At 45.3% G+C, this 14,243-nt stretch overlaps 1 protein-coding gene across 5 annotated transcripts in view; it reads left to right on the top strand.

The window, feature by feature from the left end:
• Positions 1–122: 122 nt before the first annotated feature.
• Positions 123–14,243, top strand: part of RESF1 (retroelement silencing factor 1) — a 39,162-nt gene continuing 25,041 nt past the window's right edge. For 3 of the 5 annotated variants that reach the window (XM_037387541.1, XM_037387543.1, XM_037387542.1), the window contains exons 1-2: positions 124–247; positions 3,175–3,257. The gene's annotated coding sequence lies outside the window, so the exon portion shown is untranslated. Of the gene's footprint in view, positions 248–756; positions 931–3,174; positions 3,258–14,243 lie in introns of those variants that run through there. The other 2 variants (XM_037387551.1, XM_037387545.1) reach the window with 2 other exon arrangements.

Below are 14,243 nucleotides of genomic sequence, written 5' to 3'. Positions count from 1 at the left end.
ACCGCCCCCCGGCCGGGCGGCTGCAGCGCGCCCGCCGCAGGCCGCAGGCCTCGGGGCCCCTCACCGCCGCCCGGGGTCGGACAGAGCGGCGGGGTCGGCGCTGGCGTCCCGCCCCGGGACGGGCCTTGGCGTTCGCCTCGCCGTGCCGGCCGCCGGCGGCCTCCTTCCGCCTCTCATCGGAGTCTACGGGGCCGCTGGCTTCGCCTCTGCGCGCCGAGAGGCTCGCCGGGCGGCCGCGCCGGGTTCGGTGAGTACCGGCGGCGGCGGCGCGCAGGGAGGGGAAGGGAAGGGACCGGGGCGGCCGTGCCTGCCGGCGGCTGGTGACAGCCGCTCCCTTGGCCGCCGGGCGGGCAGGGAGGGAGCTGGAGGGCCGCTAGCAAGGGCCGCGTCGCTCCTCCGGCGGGGCCGGGGGCCGGTGGCGGAGCCGTTTCCTCAGGCTGGCCCAGTGAGGCCGTTCCCAGCTCCTCCCCGGGGCGGCGGGGGAGGCCTTGGCAGAGCCGCCCGGGGCCGCCGCAAGGCGAGTGTCCCGCGGGACCGCACGGTCTGCCGGGGCGGCTGGGGGCCCCCTCCTGACGGGCAGGGACGGGGGCGGCCGGCGGGGAGCGGGCTGGGCGCCGCGGGGCACGGACGGTAGTTTGCGTCTCGTCCCGCAGAACCGGCGGTCGGGGGCCGGCGGGGCAGGCGCGCCTCGGGCCGGGCTGTGTGCCTCCGAAACATCCCCCGCCCCCCCCCGCCTTCAGCAGAAGTTGATTTACTGTCTTTTCCCCATCGGGTGTGCCCATCCAGGGAGATAGGACTGAATTTTTTTTTTTTTTTTTGAAAGAGTAACTGCATTCAGGGTTGTGAGCTAACAGTGTTTCGGGTCCCCTGTGTTTAAGCTCTGTGGTGGAAGCCCAGGGCTTGCCTGTGATTTTGGCTTGAGCCTTTCAGGTGGGTATCGCAAGGCAGGTGGTGAGGAGCCGGTGCTCGGCCTTGTGTAAGAGGGACACCTGCAGTCTCATATTGTGGTTGAACTGACAAACCTGTTTATATAACTAAAAAAAAAATTGTTTTAAAGAGCTATAGGTCGCTCTTACTGCTTTGGGTTGAATTGTGTAGTTGAAAGAATTATGTAGCTTATTCCATCTGCAAAGGCAGATGGAAATGTGAGAAAAGAGGCAAGTACCCCATTGATACTTCTTTATCGACTTTCTTCGTGTGCTCGGGGAAATATGTTTCATATGCTCTTGGTATTGGTTGAAAACTAGAGGCATCAGGTAGAACATGAGGTTTCCCCCTTTTCCCCCTGAAGTGCTGGATATACTTCAGAAGCCCATAGGAATGCTGGAGGTTGTTTTCCTAGAAGTTGTTGCGAGGTTGACTCAACTCTTTCTAGGAGCTCTGTGGTAATGTTGGGCCTTTCCCCGCTCTTAACTAGCCTCCTGGGAGGACTTAAAATTAGAACAAAACAAACCCAGCGCATCGTGACTCCTGGTAAATGTTTTCTAGCTCTTGCATCTGAGAATGCTGAGAGTGAAACTTGTAACGCCAAAAGCTGGGCTCTTATCGCCCGGTTTCCTTGAACTAACCAGCCAGTGTCCCAAAACGCTTAGATAGGTGTTCCAGGCAGAGACAGCAGACTTGTTAATGATCAGTTTTATATTACTGTCCACAAAATTAAATCCTTTACTCTTGATAGCTGGCCAGTATAAAAGTTCCCCCAAGCCTTTCAAAGCAAAGCCGTTGCCATTGTGCTGAGGCAGTTCTGAAAATGTTTATTAGGAAATGGTTGGTGCTTTGCAGTTAAAAGGATGGAGCCCTCTTTGTAGTTCAAGCTTAAACGATATTTTTTCTCCAGGAAATACTATATTGTCTGATGTTTTCGCAGAGAAAAACCACAAACATTACAGCATGCTTCGTATCAAGTCTGTTACAGGGTGTTTCGGTTTTGTGCTTAATAGTAGATGAAACTTCCTCCAGCTCACTGTTCTGCCAAGTTTTTAGAACTTCTATTTTGTCATTGTGGTTCTGTTTTATACTTAAGAGCACAGATGCTTTTTCGATCCTCCCCCCTCCTACCGCTCTTCAACAAAAATAATTGTAGACCAGTAAAATACTTAGATCTACAGGAGGCTGTCCTTTAAACAATGGCTTTTAACAAGTAAGCAAGTTATTATGGCTTTATGTGTTTTCTGCAGGCAAACCTGTTGTGGTAGTAGAATATTTTTACATCTGTTTCTAAAAATTACACAAAACAATGTTTCCCAGTTCTTTTGTTTGCTTTTTTTTGGTGAGAAATAATGATCAGAAGGGGCCTGTTGTGTTTGCTTAGTCACTTCTGATGGAGTAGAGGTGTGATGGTTCACCTGGTCAAGTGAGGGTGTGTGCTCCTCTGGCAACCAGCAGTTCTTGCCAGGCCTTTTGCCCATAATGGACCAGCTGAGCTACTTAGCTACAACCTCCTGAGCCATCACTCGGGTCTGTTGATTTTTGTCTGTGGCTTGCAAACAGGGAAGTGTTTTCTTAAATTCTGTATGTGCAGAGCTTGCTCGATTTCGTTTGCTGTGACCATGAGCAATGTATTAGTGGGCTGGAGATTTGTGACTTTGTCACAGTGTTTGTGGTCTCTCCTGGTCCTAATCAAAGCAATAATAAACCTGTTAGTTTGATGTTGAACCTTTCTTCTCATTGATTAATAGTCAACAAGAGGGCACAGGAGGGAGATTGATACTCCCCACCCCCTAATTTAAAAGCATTGAGGAGGGAAGGCTGGAGACAGCAAACAAAGGGAGCTAAAGTCTAAGAAGGTGCTGTTCTGCTATCTTAATTCCTAGAGTACTTCATGCTTTGCGAAGCCTGACCATGAAAACTTGTGAGAAACAGTAGAGCCTGCTGATGATTCTTAAGAAGAGGAAAGAAAAATTAAAAAAAAAAAAAAAAAGACAAGGAAAAATGATGAAAACAGCATTGTGGTTACCATTAGGTGATTGCTGTTCTTAGCCTTCATGAATTGATACTGGTCACTAACAAAAGGAAGCTGTTCACAGCAAATTGGACTTCCGAGCCTGCCAGGAAACCTGATGTATTATGAGTAATCAGGAATGCAGGAAGGCTGTCCAGTGATATTGTTGGTACAGGCCATTGTTACTTTGGTAAAAGTTGCACTTGCAGCTTAATGACTATTGTCCATTCCAGGAGCAAAGGCCAGTAAGGAGCTCCTGCTGTTCCACAGGGTGCCACAGATCTGGCTGAAGGGACACACAAAGAAGATTGCCGAGGTATGTAATCTTACTTTCTTTTTAAAAAAAATTTTAAAAAATACGAAAGCTATTTTATTACCTATAGTCTGGCTCATCCTGAAGCACCACAAGTAGCATCAGTGCTCCCGAAGATGTAGAAATGGGGAAGAAAATGAGTTTGGGGGAAATGTGAACTTCTTAACCTGTCTTTGCCACTCAAAGTATTTCTAAGCTATACTTAACTAGTATTACATATTACAGCCTCAGTTTTTTGAAGGACTCTAGTGCTTTCCCATTGCTGACAGGGAATGGATGTTTGCTTTTTCACACATTTGATTGCTAGACACCACTAAGATCTTTTTGACTATTATTTGCGTTTCTGATAAATACGAGAGTTTTAAGTTTTCAACAGTTTTGAAAATGCAAAGGGCAGTAAAAGTATAAACCAAAAAAGCCTTAAGATTTTAAACTTGGAGGAGTTGAAAGGAAGATAATGTAATGAGTGGAATAATATAACTTACAGTGTACAGGAAACTTCACAATTCAGCAGAGAAGAAAGGCATTATCGCAGCTATACTTTTTTTTTTTTAACTCCTGTGATCTTGAAGCTAGTAATATGCCTTATTGCCAGTATAAACGGTCTCCATAAAATGCAAGTATGCCAAAGAGCTCTTCTAGTACGTGTTTGTGAAAGATTACTGTTACTCTCCATGACTGAAATTAAGTTGAAACATCTTAATTTGTACTTCAGCTAGTATTCCATACATAGATTGCAAACTTTTCTTCTGTTAGTAGTCATTAGGTGTTGAATGATTAGAGAGCAGTACTTTTTTAAAAGGACATAACTATAACTACTGGAGATGTAAGACAGTTCTTTGTGCCTTAAAACTTGGAAATTCTTCAGAGATTGAAGCACGTTTCATGGTTTCTCTGCATTTCACTGCTGTTTCCGTGAAGTGTGATAAGTAGAAATCTGCAGCTGTAGCATAGGGGTGTAAGTGTATTCTAAGAAACGGCATTCCAGCCAAGAAAAAAGCAACTTTGGACTCTGCTTCATTGTTAGCTGACCTCTTCCATCACAGTAATGCTCACAACTGGAAAAGCATGAGCTATAGTTGTATACTTACAGGTATATATTTTATATACATGAACTATACTACAGAGGCAGGGATTTTTCCATATAGAGGAGTCTGCTAGTTTATCTGTAGGCTTCTGAATAGAATATTAGGAGAATATTTTGTGTGATGAATTCATCACACGTTACTAATGTCTTTTCCCTGCAAATCTGCTTTGTGTTAAAAATTACTTTCTCGTGCTTATGGATATTAGTCAAAAGTGAACATATTTTTTTTTCCTGAGGAGTATAAGCAGTAAATACTTTGTTGATGCCATCAAACCATCAGATACAATCTTGCAAATTTCGTTTTGGTCTGAACAGTGACATCTCTTTTGCTGATGTTGGTATGTTGCTTGGTATTGTGGAAAACTAGAATTTTAAAACTCCTTGTGAAGCATGGCTCTTCCAAATAGGTAGAGTTCTTACAGAAAAATCTGGATTTGTTTTAAGCAGCATCTAAACTGAGCTCAAAGAGATTATTCTGAAAGATAAAAGTGAATTTGCTGTATCTAGCGCTCCTGATGGTTGATATGTGGCATAGTGTTTATTTGTATTATCTCATCCTGATGAGAAGAATGGCCTCTTTACTGCTGCCCTTCTGGCTGTGACTGCAATTCCCGTGACTTTTATGGCAGTGCTGCCTGGTGCGATTGTATAGCTATAAGACTGATCAGGTCCATTGCCAGTATGATGGAGTAATTTGTCCTTGGTTTTTTTATTTTTGTCCTATCTCTGAATAAGTCTTAAAATTTAATTATATGATTGTGATTTCTCAGCTGCAGAATTTCCAAGTTTTAAAGGTGCATTCAGAGACAGAAGCACATTTTGTGGTTTCTCTGCATTTTGCTGCTGTTTTCATGAAGTGTGATGAGAAGTAGAAACCTGCAGCTGTAGCCCTGCCTCAAATAGCCCCATTGAGACATAATTTCAGATTTGTAACATAAATATTGAAACTGCCACAACTCATGTATCAATGGAAATATGTGAGAAAGCAGCAGAAGAAATAGCGGACCAAGAGTTAAAAGAATTGCCTGCATTGGCAGTGCAGGGCTACTTTTTCCAGGACACTGTTTCCAGCAATAAAATTGAGGAATGTGTGGAATGTAAGGGTACATGGAAGGTGAGAGCATCTGCTGCTTTAAGGTTATCTGCTCAAGGACTGACCTCTTCAGTGCAAAAGAGACAGCAAGGGGGAAGGAATAAACCAAATGTTCAGGGATGCAAACCTGATGGGCAAAGAGTACTGGGGATAACAAGAAGCAAACCTCCTCAGCTGTGCTAATTGATAAGAATATGTGGGATATGAGTGTTTATTTCGGCAATGTTATCTGGTCCTGGACCTTGTCCAATTGGATTTTAGGGAAAAGAAGGAAGCAGTGAAGAAGGCTTAGAGAGACAAACCTGATTGACAAGGTTTGTTTCTTCTGTTTCCTTCACACTTGCCTGTTTCTTCTAATTGATGGACCACTGAGAAACTGCAGACAAACCTAGACTTCTAAACTAGTGAGAATGCAAACCTGGGAGTCACAGGTATGGGTGGGAGGAAGAGGATGGTGGAACTACACAGAGAGAGAACAGACAGAAGAGAGTATGAAAGGGGCTAGTTGTGTCTAAACTGTGACTGTCCAGGAGGTCTGTTGTTGTGATGGAGAGACGGGACGCAGTTTGATGCAAGCAAATGTCAATTTATTGTACAGAAGCACGAGTTTATATACATTTTCAGAAGCTGCGCGTTTTAAACAGATTGGTTCTTTAAGCTAAGCATTGCATACTAGGCAATCACCGATTGGTGGTTAACTACCATCAATTAACAGCAAGGTGTTACCTCTCCTTGGCGCCATCCCCCCCACTCCCCTATGCTCTCTCAGCATGACTCATCATGTTAATGTGTCTATTGACACTCCTTGTCCTCCCAGGGTTTGTGACCTACAAGCTCAAGCACATTCCCCTCAGCTAACTGATTCCTACGCATGGTCCTAATTTCCAGCCCGCTCCTGCAGTCTGTCTGACTGAGCCCTGTGCCTGACTCCTGCAGCCAGTCTGTCATCTTCAGTCCTTTCTTAACTATCTGTCTGCATAGTCTCACTCTGTCCTTGTGTGTATGTGCTGCAAGGACTAGGTGCCAGCTACTGAGGTGACCAATGTGAGCTGGTAACTGGGCCAGCAAGTGGAGTCAGACTGGAGGTGTAGTCATCCCTGGGCCATTGTGCCAGCAACTGGAGCAGGAGGGTGTCTGTGTCAGTAGCTGGAAAGACCATAGCTCCAGGGAGCATCTCCACAGGTTCCACAGACTTTGTCTGGAGTGCCAGCTACTGGGGGGACACATGAGTGGATTTGGTGCGAGCAACTGGGGTCACAGTGGGGTGTAGACACCTGTAGCCTGTGGTGCTAGCAATTGGAGTAAGTGGGGGCCTCATTGCAGGGTGAGTGGAGTGAGAAGGTGGGACTGTGGGTCACAGCCTGCATGCCCGATGCTGCCTGCTGGTGGGGGTGCATGGGACATATCTTCCCCAACTGGGTTTGTGGCATTTGCTTGTATAATTTGCTAGCGGATTTCAAATGGACTGATTGGTGGGTAGGAGGGTCTAGGTCCAGGCAGGGGCATCAGATGGGCAGAGGGCCCATGCTGGTGTTTAGGGGGATCTGTGAGTGTGGAGTGCTTATGAAACAAGTGTGTAAGTGCACGTGTCTGTTTGCTAGTGAGCATCAAGCTGGACCAGCCTGCAACTATGAGATCCTGTGAAGTGGGCAAGAGGGCCTGAGCTCTGTGCGGGGGTATAGAATGGGCAGAGGGGCTGTACTGAATTAAGAGATCTGTGGATGTGTGTGTGCCTGTGACTGTAGAGGGTGGGGATGTGTGGATTTTAGAGAGATTCAGTCCTGATCAACCAAAGAGGAGGAAAGAGACTTGTCTGTCTATACTTCTGTTTTATGTGAGTCATACATGTAGATGCTGTTGAAGGCAGCACCTGGTCTGTGGCTGTTTGTGTCAGTGTCCTACGTGGGTCTCTGGCTTGCATGCCCAGCTTTGCTACTTGTTGAACCTGCAAACAGGAAAGCAGCAGCAGCTGTGTTAAAGGGCCTACAACGGAGACATCTGGGTCTCCAGACTGGGCTCCAGGAGCCTCTGGGCAAGAGGAACCATCAAGCCACAGAGTTTCTGGAGGTGGTCACTTAAGGCATCCCTTAACAAGTACTGGGGCTATGCTAATGACATAATTTTGAAGAGGATAATTTTGATCATTTTTGTTTTAATGACTGTCATTTGAACCAAAAAATCTTCGTCCTGTTACTTTATCTGTTCTGAAATGGTCCTGTTTGTTCTGAGTGCTCTTCCTGCTGTGGTAGATTTGGGCCCTGAGGACTCGGAGAACGAAGTGTGATCATTTACAAAAAATAATCCCCAAACAAGCAAAAAGAACCCACTAACAAACTGCCTCAGAAATACTGCTGGATCATACTGAATAAAATCACATAAAATATCCTGGCAGTTCAAAGAGACAATGCTAAGAACACAGGAAGGCTGGGAGAAGAGCCGGATTCAACATGAAGTTCATGGATGTAAAACTAAAATAGGCCCATCCAATAATCACTTTGTAATGCGTATCTGTAGCAGCAGATGGCATTAGGACAACAAAGGTGTTATAAATTGAGACCACAATGGATCATAATCCAATTAAAATTTTATTAATTATAGCAAGTAGAATATGAGCAAAGACAGCGCTGGACGGCAGGGGAGTCTGCGCTCCGCCAACTGCCGTCCTGAGCAGTTCAAACAGTCCCTTTTTATACATCTTTACTTCCGTGTTCATGAAGTAGTGGAGGTACTCTGCGCATGCTTCAGTTGTTGTTAGGGGGTCGTTTTCTGCCTCCTGGTGGTCGTTGAGGCCGAAGTAAGAAGTCTTCCTCCTTTGTCCCATAGTTGACCCCTCACTCATATGTCCTTATATGGGGTTGTTTGTCCTGTTTCTGTCGGTTCCTGGACATCTGGCGGTTATCTTATCTTGCACAAGCGGTATCTGGTTTAGTTTGTGTAAGCGATTGCGGTTATCCTATCTTACACAAGGGGTGTCTGGTGGCTGTTTGCATAAGCGATTTCCTATCTTTTGTTGCCTAACCTTTACATTGGGCTTAACATAAATCTTAATAAACAATACCCTAGTCCATAGTTTCTTACAAAGGTGAAGTGGAAGTGAAAGTGGAAAATACACTGTTGGAAGTAGTGGAATGGGAATCTGCAGAGAGAAGTGACTAGTCTCTAGATCAGGGGTCCTCAAACTACGGCCCGCGGGCGGGATACGGCCCCCCAGGGTCCTCAATCCGGCCCCCGGTATTTACAGACCCCCCCCCGCCGGGGGTTGGGGGGAAACCAAGCAGCCGCAGATGACTGCCTGCCACTGCATCCGCGCGCCGGCCCCCTGGTTAAAAAGTTTGAGGACCCCTGCTCTAGATGCTTACAGTTACTCTAACCACCCTGTGATTGACTGTCAATCTGAGATATAAGTAATTTCTGACAGATTTTCTCTTGCATAACTGCTGAGAATCCTCGTGGCAAGAAAACTTTTGTCTGCTTGTTCTTCTGTGATATCTAAAATACAGTTATAAACTGAGGAAAATGAGAATTCATGGTGTATATGTACTCTTTGGGCATGTTTGGTTGATTTAGGCCATCTTGTACCACAGGTGCAGGTCTGCCAAGCTTCTCTAATCTTTCTATGATGTCAGACATGCTGAATTAATTTTAAATGCTTTTGTTTAATTGAGACTGACTGCTAGAAGTGCAGAAGCAGAAACAGGGGAGCAAAGGTGTGCTGGCCTGCAGCTGAACTTTTGTCCTTTCAGTTCTTGGAAGTTTGTATTTGCTGAACTCCATATCCTGGAGAGATGGGAAACAACCGAGATCGGAGTGACTGGCATTGAAACAGAGTTTTGGTCCAATTAAAGGAAGCTTTTAATAATGAATAAGAATATTTTATAACTATTATGAGTGCCTCAGTTACACTTGTTGCAGAAGAGGTTTACACCACTTAAAGAACCACCATCTAAGTAGCAGCAAAAATGGGTTTGTTTGAAGTAAGATGTTGTAAAGGTGAGGCACAAGGAAGTCCAGTGGCAAGGTTCAATCTATTACTTACTGTACGGAGGGTATAATAATAATTCAAAAATAGCAATACAAAATCTTAGTGCCCTATGATACAAGGTTATGCAAAACATTGGTCACATACCAAAGAAGTTGGTAAGGGGTCTCTCAGCCTTGAGGAGTAACCTTGAGAGGCTGCCCAAACTCAAGGGGAGATCACTGCTGTGCAGCCAGTTGCTTAGCAGGGAGAGCTCAAAAAGGTTTTCAATCTGTCATATTTATGGAATAAAACGGTTGGCTCATAGTCAAATTACATGTGATGGAGAGGGTAGGCATGAGATTATTTGTACCCACAACTTCATTTGTTCCTTGACAAATTAGTCTTGGAAGAACCACCTGCTATTCATGTGTTAATCGTATGATCAGCGTTCCCATTTCCCAGCTCATGCATCAAAGCTCACCATGTCATCCTGCTCCTGTGTGGGTTTTCAAAGAACAGGTTGAAACTAGAGAAGTTCTTGACCTGGTCATGACCTAGGCTTTTGCTTCCTTGGGAGCCTGAACCAAACTATTTGCTAGTTTGGTCCAGAAGTCAAGTGTATCCATCACACTCCACCCTGTGACTACAGTCAATCAAACTTTATTGACTCAGAGTGGTGGTATGGTTACTTCTTGCCTCTGCACCATAAATACGCAGTGTATTGCAGATCAGCGGTAAGGCTACAGTTGAGTTGCTTAATGCTGATTATATACCATCACACATACAGAATCAGTTGATTACATATGTTTTACATGTTGGATTAACAGGATTTGTTTCCTTATTCACCCAGCTTTGATAGACAGAATGATTATAAGCAATAAACACAAGTCAAAACTAATAAAACTGCAACTGGATGTAACATCAAATTCAAAGCTTTAGTTACTGTTGATCATTCAAGATCATGAATACACACAGCTGTTGCCGACATAGACAAGTACTGTCTCAGCTTGTTTGTCAGAGTGTACTGAAAAATGTCATACTCCCTCAGGGGAATTCCTTTCACGTGAGCCCCATCCTACATCAGGGATGCAAGCTTCAATATCTATCTATTGTCATCCTTTATTTCTCTGCCAGGCCTGTTGTTGATCCATAGGATGGATCACAGATCCATCTTGGTGTAAAACCAGAGATGGTAGGGTAGATTTGTTTAGTAACATCTCCTATAGTCAATACACAGGCAACAGCTAAGTTTGCATTTGCATTGTATGGAAGTTTACTGAGAGCTGCTGGGCTTGCAGGTGTCATTTGGTGTCAGTGGCGTTGTTCTGGACAACTTCTATGCATTTGAGCAGCTGGGATTCTGCTGTCACCTTGTCTTAAAATTCTGGCTACTGCAGCTGAAGTGCTTGGTAGGGCTTGAAGGCAGCTCTGAGCTGAGGAAAACCCCAGAAGATTAAGTAATAACGTGCAGTCACTGTGTTTTGGACATTCCCATAAAGGTAAAGTGTTTGTGGTCAACCACTGTCCTAGTCCCAATTTAAGTAATAACTATAAGGGAAAGTGGAAGATTCTCCAGTGAGGGGGTCATTGTGTTTAGTTTATTGGTTAAGGCTTCTGCACCCGTACTGTTGAGCACTCCAAATAGTTTGTAAGGCTTCCGTATGTTCTGCTGAGGTAGCTTACAGCTGTGGAGCCAGGCTAGCTATCCTTCCGAAGCGGTAGACAAGAAGGGGGGGCATACTGAGTCTAGACACATTGGTTAGCAGTGTTAACTCTGCCTGTTTAAGGACCAGTTAGGATCCAAAAGTAGCTGTTGCACATGATTTTTTCTAAATCACCTAAGTACCTGTTTGTCCAGAGGAGGGCCACGAAGAGTTCAGGGGGCTGGAACACGTCCCCTTTGAGGATGTGTTGAGAGAATTTGGGTGGTTTAGCCTAGAGAAGAGAAGGAGACCTCGTAACAGCCTTCTAGTGTTTAAAGGGAGCCTACAGGAAAGACAGGGAGGGACCCTGTCTTGGGGAATGTAGTGATAGGATGAGGGATAGCAATTTTAAACTGAAAGAAGGTAGATTTAGATTAGATATTAGGAAGAAATTATTTACTGTGCAGGTGGTGAGACACTGGAACAGGGTGCCTAGAGGAGTTGTAGATGCCCCATTGCTGGAAGTGTTCATGGTCAGAATGGATGGGGCACTGAGCCACCTGGTCTAGTAAAAGGTGTCCCTGCCCATGGCAGGGGGGTTGGAACTAGACAATTTTTAAGGTCCCTTCAACCCAAACATTTGATTCTAATCAATGCTTTGGTAACAATGGGAGATTGAGTTGAGAGTTAGTCAGGAAGAGCAGTTGGAGGCTTGGCTGCGATAAACTTGGGAAGGGGAGTACCAAGTGGGACTCAGACAAGAGAATACTATTAAACTTAACCTAAAGGCAGACAATGTCAACAGGGTGAGAAGATATAAGGGACATGCGACAAAAGGGTTGGTACAGGCGCATGTGTCCTGTTTTTTGTGGGTAAAGCCTGTGGGTTTTATCTTTTTGCAGTTCTCTGTGGAAAGGGGGAAGTGAGCAAGCAGGAGTGGTTAAACCATGACAGTCCTTTTTGGTGCCCAGTGTGGGACAAAGAAGAGTTGAGATAATGACAGATCTGACCAGAGCATGTTAAACCCAACTTTTTTATAAGCATTCACTGTATTAGTTTAATAATGACTGTTCCTAATATTGATTTATTTGTGCTGAGTTGTTGCGCTTGTTCTTACGTTACGTATGTGTTCTCTGTTGTGGTGTTTGTCACCTCGGGGGGCTGGGCTAAGGTTATTTTGTAATACTGGCTTATAATATGATAGAATTGCTGGTTGTGAAACTAGTATTTGTACTCAGCCCTGCAGTCACATCTGCCAGGAGCCATCTATTGGAAACTATTAATAATTACACCTTTTACCTTGTCTCCTCAGAGAGCCAGCCTCTGGAGGAGACATCTTCCCCTTCTCCTCCAGGCTAATTACGGTAGCATCTGAGAATTTTCAACAACTTGAATATCCTTGGGATGTTGAAACCAGCGTGGTCCTATTGCTAGAAACCATGAATCTAGTTCTGGTCATCTTTAGGGTTAAGCTATTTGTGGCTACTCCAGTGCCAGTGACAGGTACTGCAGCTACTCCAGCCTCGGTGGTGAGTGATGCAATTGATACAGAGGACCAGCCTGTGCTGGTATCAAACACTTCTATACACAACAAGAAATGGGTTTGAAAGACAGCTCATTTAGTAAAGGAGGATGAAATAGAGCTACCACAAGAACAGGAGGAGGAGGCAAAACAAGAGGTAACGACTTGATCCCTGTCCCTGTGGGATATGCAAAAAGATTTCGGCTGTCGTCCAGGTGAGCGCATTATCACGTAACTGCTCCAGTGCTGGAATAATGGGGCTGATAGTTTGGAATTAGAGTAGGAAAGCTAAGCAACTGGGATCACTTACTAGGAAAGAGGGTATTGACGAGGCAATTGGAAGAGGGACACAAGTCCTGAGCCTCTGGAGGCGACTCCTGTCAAGTGTGTAGGAAAGGTATCCCTTCAAGGAAGACACTATGTGTTGCCCAGGCAAGTGGACTGCAACAGATGAGAGGTATCCAGTATCTGAGGGAATTAGCTGGCTAGAGATGATTTATTGAGACCTGAACAACACACAGTCCCCCACAGATCCAGACGAAGTCTGATGGACTTGACCCGTGTGGTGGAAATGTCTACAGAGTGCACCATCGTTGTATGCCAGTTCCTTGGCAGTAATGAGCTGGAGAGATGAAGTGGTGCCAGCAGTGGATGAAGTGGATTGCCAGCTCTGGGAATATGAAGAAAATCTCTCTTCCTCACTCAAGCTGTGGAGAAACTGGTTGAGCAATTTGATGAGTATAGATCCTACTCCCCATGTGTACCGACCCGGATCTCGGCTATTAACAGCAAGCGTCCGTATGCTCAAGAGGAAGGATATAGAAGGTACACATCACAGGATACCCTGTGGTTTTACCTACAGGACCACAGAGAGGACATAAGGAAGTGGGATGGAAAAGCTGCCTTGACCTTAGAGGCATGAGTATGTGAATTCAAAGGAAAAACAATCACAAATGGGGATTCTTCCAGGAAAATTGCTACTCCAATTTCCAGTGGGTAGTTCCCCAGACGGAGTGAAAGGGCTGGTCTTACTCCTGATCGTATGGAAAGCAATTCTAATCTGTTCTTACAAGAAGTGGAGGATCCTATGACTAGGGCTAGAGAGGCTCTTCCTCCAGCCAGGTGGAGGAGAGAGAAACTGGGTTTTGGACTGTGTGGGTCTGTTGGTCTGGCATGTTAGGATTATAAGGCTCTAGTAGACACTAATGCACAGTGTACCCTAATGCCATCAAGCTATAAAGGGGCAGAACCCATTTATATTTCTGGAGTGACAGGGGGATCCCAACATCTAACTGTATTGGAGGCTGCAGTAAGCCTAATTTACGGGTATGAGTGGCGAAAGCACCCCATGGTGACTGGCCTAGAAGCTCTGTGCATCCTTGGCATAGACTATCTCAGGAGAGGGTATTTCAAGGACCAAAAGGGGTACCAGTGGGCTTTTGGTACAGCTGCTGTGGAGGTGGAGGAACTTAAACAGATGCCTACCTTGCCCAGTCTCTTGGAGGACCCTTCTGTTGTAGGTTTGCTGTGCGTTGAAGAATAACAGATGCCAATCACTACCACAACAGTGCAGTGGTGGCAATGTCACACCAACTGAGACTCTTTGATTCCCATCCGTAAGTTGATCTGTCAACTGGAGAGTCAAGGAGTGATCAGCAGGATTCACTCATCCTTTAATAGACC

Source organism: Falco rusticolus, chromosome 5, assembly GCF_015220075.1.
Source record: "Falco rusticolus isolate bFalRus1 chromosome 5, bFalRus1.pri, whole genome shotgun sequence".
In the NCBI taxonomy this organism is placed as follows: Eukaryota; Metazoa; Chordata; class Aves; order Falconiformes; family Falconidae; genus Falco; species Falco rusticolus.
This window is presented reverse-complemented; position numbering and strand designations above follow the sequence as displayed.